The sequence below is a fragment of the Chiloscyllium plagiosum genome, chromosome 40 (assembly GCF_004010195.1).
Source record: "Chiloscyllium plagiosum isolate BGI_BamShark_2017 chromosome 40, ASM401019v2, whole genome shotgun sequence".
Classification (NCBI taxonomy): Eukaryota; Metazoa; Chordata; class Chondrichthyes; order Orectolobiformes; family Hemiscylliidae; genus Chiloscyllium; species Chiloscyllium plagiosum.
Window position 1 is genome coordinate 16,151,490 of NC_057749.1, and position 7,024 is coordinate 16,158,513.

At 42.8% G+C, this 7,024-nt stretch overlaps 1 long non-coding RNA gene across 2 annotated transcripts in view; it reads right to left on the reverse strand.

Annotated features, from left to right (window-relative positions):
• The window catches only part of LOC122542562, a 17,004-nt gene extending 16,296 nt beyond the window's left edge, over positions 1-708 (reverse strand). Inside the window, exon 1 of one of the 2 annotated variants that reach the window (XR_006309815.1) lies at positions 510-708. This is a non-coding gene — a long non-coding RNA (uncharacterized LOC122542562). Of the gene's footprint in view, positions 1-280; positions 343-509 lie in introns of those variants that run through there. The other variant, XR_006309816.1, reaches the window with a different exon arrangement.
• Positions 709-7,024: the final 6,316 nt, after the last annotated feature.

Sequence of the window (7,024 nt, forward strand, 5' to 3'; positions counted from 1 at the left end):
GTCCCAACTACTGTCACAAACCTGGCATCAGCCCACAGTCCCAACTACAGTCACAAATCTGACAAATTCCCACATTCCCAACTAAAGTCACAAACCTGGCATCAGCCCAGAGTTCCAAATACAGTCACAAACCTGGCATCATCCCAGACTCCCAACTACAGTCACAAACCTGGCATCATCCCACAGTCCCAAATACAATCACAAACCTGGCCTCACTCCACCATCCCAACTACAGTCACAAACCTGGCATCAGCCCAGAATCCCAAATATAGTCACAAACCTGGCATCTCAGTGGAGGTGGTGCCTCGTGGTATTCTCTCTGACTATTTATCCAAGAAATGCAGCTTATGTTCTGTGGACTTGGTTTCAAATCCTGCCATGGCAGCTGGATTCGGTAAAACAAAATCTAGAATTACGAATCTACTAATGACCATGAAACCATTGTCAATTGTCAAACACACCCATCTGATTCACTAATGGCCTTCAGGAAAGGAAACTGCCATCCTCACCTGGTCTGGCCTACGTGTGACTCCAGACCCACAGCAGAGATGGAATCTGGGATGACATAACCTGCAGTTCCAATGTGGTGAAGATGAACGATATGTAAGACCAATGAGGTGCCTCTTCAATAAGTCGACTATGACTTATCACTTGTTAACAGTCTCTGAGAGAAGAAGTGCTTTGACCAGCATCTTGTTCCTGGCCATGCCCCTGCCCCTACAGTGTAAGTGATTAAAGGTTTCCCAGCCTGTCAGTCTCCCTGAAGAAATCATCACAATTGCCCACATATTTCGACAGCTCAGGAAAAAAAATATCCGGGGTGTCAAATCCAGAACTGAGGACAAAACTATGCATTACCATCATTTATTTGAATTGTTTAATTACTGAGTTGAGAAATACTTGGGTGTTTACTGCTTAGTGAAAGCCAGCCTGGAAAGGGCAGGACAATTCTGGAATCTGAGAGGCTAGAACTGTTCAAATAGAAGTTCCTAAATTGTGACCTTAGTGCCCGGCACACCTCATGAAGCATTTACAGCTCCCATTGTGTAGCATGTAGTCAGTTACAAAGGCTTGGGCTGTGTTTCTATGATACTTTCCAAACAAATCGCACCCTTATCTTATCGGGTATCATGGTGAAGGCTGGTACCTGGGAAATGAAGCTGAACGTGTTTAAAGTGCAAAACCAATTAGACAAACTGGTCAGACTTTTATGAAGGCTGGTTTAAACGGACAAGCAACTGTCCAGCTGAAGACACAGTCCAGTGCCTGATATATCCTGCTGACTGATCCCTTTAAGGTGGGAGCAGACATTTGCCATTGGTCGAGGTGAGAGAGAATATTAAGCCACCTGGGTTCCTGTGCCTGATATCTGCAGAAGGCAGCACCCTGACTGGGAATACTCAATGAAGAAAGCCCGGAATTTACCTGTTTAACGTCACCTCAGGTGCCCCAAATGACATTCTGTATCTACAAAGAACAAAACAGCATAGGAACAGGCCATTCAGCCTTTCAGGCCTGCGCCAACATATTTTGCATAATAAAACTGTCTTCTCTTACAGGATTCATATCCCTCTATTCTCTACCTGTGCATGTGTTTGTCCAGGTGTTTCTTGAACGCTGCTATTGAGTCTGCTTCCACCACCTCCTCCAGCAGCATGTTCCAGCTACTCACCATTCTTGCCTCTCACATCTCTTTTAAACCTACCCCTCGCACCTTGAACCTGTGTCCCCTAGTAATCGTCCCCTCCACCTTGGGAAACAGCCTCATTCTTTCCACTCTATCCATGCCATTACAACCTAACAAACTTCTATCAGGTTGCCTCTCGACCTCCTGTGGTCCAGTGAAAACAAACCCAACCTTTCTTCATAGCCAAAATCCCTCATACCTGGCAACATCCTGAAAAACCTTTTTTAAGTACCTCTCCAAAGTATCCACATCCTTCAGTACCCTGGGCTGCCCTTTGAGAAACTGATGGAATCAGGTGCAGTGATCATTTTTGTTAAATTTGCTGTATTTTTGCCCCATCCCTCCACCATCTCTAGGGCCACGTTTGATAAGATCCTATGAGATAGCAGAGGAGCAGCGAACGCATGGAAATGCATTCCAGCCAGAATCAGTATGTTCAAGACAGAGAGGGAGAAAAGGCTTAAATATTAGTCCAAAGCAGAACATAAATAAGGGATTAAATGCATTATTTAAACAACATTTGAGTTAGGTTTTCATCTTGATCTTTTTAAGAGATCACAAATTGGTAAGAGATGGGCAATACATTTGGAAATCCGAGATCTTAAGGGGGTCAGAGATAGGTCTCTATCCATCAAATACCACACCTCAATCACAACGTCTCTCATGAGTTTGATAACCATAAGATGTAAAAGCAGATGTAGACCATTCAGCGTATCAGCGTAGTCCACCATTCAATATGATCGTGATTGATCTGATATTCTTCAACTCCACCTTCCTGCTTTTTCCCAATAACACTTGATTCCATTACTGATTAAAAATCTATCTTAGTCTTGAATGTACGTAGTGACCCAGCCTCTGCAGCCCTCCGTGGTAAAATTATTCCACAGATTCACAACCCTCTGTTCCTCATCTCTGTCTTGATTGAGCAACCCCTTACTCTGAGATTATGTCCTCTTGTCCCCGACTCTAACAGCCTGTATGCATCCATCCTGTCAAACTTCCTAAGAATCTGTTCTGGAGCTCTGTTCTCAATTATCATTCATGTGACAAAATTCTGCATGAGCTTTTGTTTTCCACAGTGCACTAGTAACAGGCGTGTGACTAGTTAGCTTAGTCTTCTGTTGCTGAAACTAAAATGTTTTTTTCTGAGCTCCCCCTTTCCAAACAAACTCAATTGGTTAAGAGCCCCAACTGACAGGTGACGAGGGGAAATACACACATCTTCAGGCTTGAAGTGTTTTTACTGCACGGAATATTTTCCGAATTGCTGAAATAAAAGCAGAAAAGCAGAAACCCAGCAGGTCTAGCAGAATTTGGGAGAGAAAAACAGGGTTAATGCTTCAAATACGATTTGACTTTTGCTCAGAACTCATACGCTGGAGATGACCCGAGTTTGGCAGGGCCAGGATCAATGAGTGGGTGAAATTTAAGAATACAGGGAACCTACAATAAGTAAAATCAAATCTACAAAGAGCGACAGTATGGCAGTGATAAAATGGATTACTGTATAGTTGAAAGGGTGATAAAATTGTATACTCAGGGTCAAAGTACATCTGGTATGCAAAGATTGTAACCAGTTAATGCACGCCTTCACCTACTTTGTAAATACAACAAGAAGCTCTGCCTTTCCTAAAGAAAAGGAAAATTCTTTCAGTTCTATTTTAAAGCAATTTATTGTAAACCTGGTGGAATTTCACATTATAAACACATAATTCAACACCCTGATGGTTTCTGTGGGTCATGCTGGATGTGGTGCCCAGTCATGGGAAGCAGGAGATTCCGGTTCAATCTCGGACCTATCGAATTGGTCAATCCCATTTGTGGAGGTGACTCAGGTATTACACTTGAGCTCTATCCTTTTGAGCATAAGAAAGACTTCAAAGCTTACAACAAAAATGGAGGCCATTTGGTCCATCATACCTGTACCAGTTGTTTAACAGAATCATTCAATCAGTCCCACTCTCTCTGCTCTTTCTGCATAGCCCACAATGTTTAGCCTTGTCACATATTTAGCCCATTCCCTTTTGGAAGGTCTGATTGAATCTGTTCCCATTGCCCTTCCACTTGACACAATCTAAAACTCAATAACTCCAATTTCAGGGGAGGGCGCATTAAGTAAGAGAAGGTCAAGATGTTTATTAGGGACACAAATTATGGAATAAACTCATGCAAATTCAAACAAATTAGCTTTTATAGAACATGGAACAGTACAGCACAGTACAGGCTTTTTGGGCCTCAATGTTGTATCAGCCTTTTATCCCACTCTAAGATCAGACTAACCTATATACCCTTCATTTTACTATCTTCCATGTGCCTATCCAAGATTTGTTTAAATGTCCCTAATGTATCTGACTCTATTACCACTGCTGGCAGTGCATTCCAGGCACCCACCACTCTCTGTGTAAAGAACCTACCTCTGACATCGCCCCTAAACCTTCCTCCAAACACCTTAAAATTATGCCTCCTCGTGATAGCCATATTCACCTGGGAAAAAGTCTCTGGCTATCCGTTCTACCAATGCCTCTCATCATCTTGGACACCTTGATCAAATTGCCTCTCATCCTTCTTTGCTGCAATGAGAAAAGCCCTAGCTCCCTCAACCTTTCTTCATAAGACATGCCCTCCAGTCCAGGCAACATCCTGGTAAATCCCCTCTGCACTCTCTCTAAAGCTTCCACATCTTTCCTATAATGACGTGACCAGAACTGAACACCATATTCCAAGTGTGGTCTAACTTGGGCTTTATAGAGCTGCAGCATAACCTTGTGGCTCTTAAACTCAAACACCCTGTTAATGAAAACCAACATACCGTACTCCTTCTTAACAACCCTACCAACTTGGGTGGCAACTTTGAGGGATCTACGTACATGGACTCCAAGATCCCTCTGTTCCTCCACACTGCCAAGAATCCTGCCTTTAACTCTGTATTCTGCATTCAAATTCAACCTTCCAAAGTGAATCACTTCACACTTTTCCAGGTTGAACTCCATCTGCCTCTTCTCAGCCAAAGTTAAAAATCACACAACACCAGGTTATAGTCCAACAGGTTTAATTGGAAGCCCACTATCTTTCACTGTTGGACTATAACCTGGTGTTGTGTGATTTTTAACTTTGTACACCCCAGTCCAACACCGGCATCTCCAAATCATTCTCAGCCCAGTTCCGCATCCTGTCAATGTCCCAATGAAACTTACAACAGCTGTCCACACTATCCGCAACTCCACCAACTTTTGTATCATTGGCAAACTAACCCATCCTTCTACTTCCTCATCCAAGTCATTTATAAAAGTCACAAGGAGCAAAGGTCCCAAGAACAGATCCCTGCAGAACACCACTGGTGACTGAGATCCAGGCTGAATACTTTCCATATACCACCAACCTCTGTCTTCTATGGGTGAGCCAATTCTGTATCCAGACAGCCAGATTTCCCTGTATCCTATGCCTCCTTACTTTCTGAATGAGCCTATCATGGGAAACCTTATAAAATACCTCGCTAAAATCCAGGTACACCACATCACTGCTCTACCTTCATCAATGTTTATTGTCACATCCTTATAGAATTCAATAAGGTTTGTGAGGCATGGCCTACCCCTCACAAAGCCATGCTGACTATCTCTAATCAAACTATGGTTTTCCAAGTAATCATAAATCCTGTCTCTCAGAATCCTCTCCAATATTTTGCCCACCACTGATGTAAGACTGACTGGTCTGTTATTCCCAAGATTATCCCTATTCCCTTTCTTGAACAAGGGAATAACATTTACCACCCTCCAATCATCTGGCACTACTCTAATAGACAGTGAGAACGCAAAGGCACAGCAATCTCTTCCCTCATTTTTTGCATTATCCTTGGGTATATCCCATCCGGCCCAGGTTATTTATCTATTCTTAGGTTTTTCAAAGTTTTCAGCGCATACTCCTTCCTAACATCAACCTGTTTGAGCATATCAATCGGTTTCATGCTGTCCTCAGAAACGTCAGGTCCCTCTCAGTAGTGAATATTGATGCAAAGTATTCATTAAGGTCTTCCCCTTCCTCCTCCTACTCCAGGCACAAGTTCCCTCCATTCTCCCTGATCAGCCCTACCCTCACTCTGGCCATCCTCTTGTTCCTCACTTAAGGGTAGAAAGCATTAGGGTTTTTGTTAATCCTTGATTCTGAGTAATTCAAGATGGAGGATGGGAAAAATGTCTGGGTGTAACAGGCTGCTCTTTTTTTGAGGTATTTTAGGTGCTGGATGTGATTTCCTCGAATTCCAGGAGCAGCAATTCCTGTTTTATATGCTGTTGCATTATTTTGGAACTTTGGAGAAAAAATCAGTCAAATCAACAGCACTTTTAAAATGGAGAGGAACAGACAAATGCAGCACCTGGTCTGTGCAGAGAGACACCCACACTGCTAACTGACACAGCAGTGAACCTGCGCAGTTACTGCCTTTGCTGTTTGAATTCTTGCATCGCTGGATATCGAAGTGTGTTTGGGAAAATTAACCAACAGTGAAATTCACAACTGACCTTGGAGGAACCTGTTTAGGAGAGGTCACAGCACAGAAACACATAAGTAAATATTTTTAAGGGTGGCCTTGCTGTAAGTCTGCTGTATTGAGTATATGGGTGCTTTCTTGATTATATATTTTATTGAGATCTGTCTTTTGATTAAACCTAAAAATATAAACCATAAGTGTGAAGTTAGCCTGGAGTATTGTTTTGTAGAGGAATAACACGGCGCTATTTTTTGGGTCTGCAGATTTGAAGAAGCAAAAATGGCCCTTAGTAGAGTGATGTGCTCTTCTTGTCGGATGTGGAAGTTCAGTGAGAGTTTACGTGGCACTGAGAATTATATCTGCAATAAATGCCATTGGTTGCAAATCCTATCAAATCGAATGGATCGGATGGAGCAACATTCAGAAGCAATGAAGAATTTACAAGTGCAAGGGGACGTGATGGATGGCAGTTATAGGAAGGGAAAAGAGTCGCCAATACAGTCACATAGATGAGTTAACTCCAGGAAAGTTAAGAAATTTAGGCAGGAAGTGCAGGAGCCTTCTGTGGCTATCTCCATTTCAAATAAGTATGCTGTTTCGGAAAATGTAGGGGATATGGATTTTCAGGGGAACGTAGCACAAGCAGCTAAGTTTCTGGTATCAAGACAGACTCTAACGTAATGAGGGGTATGTTGGGTTCCAAGAAATCAATCATATTAGGAGACCCTCTAGTCCGAGGCACAGACAGATGATTCTGTGGCCAGCAGCAAAATATCAGAATGGTGTGTTGCCTCCCTAGTGCCAGGATCAAAGATGTCTCAGAGAGGGTGCAGAATGTTCTCAAAGGGGAGAGG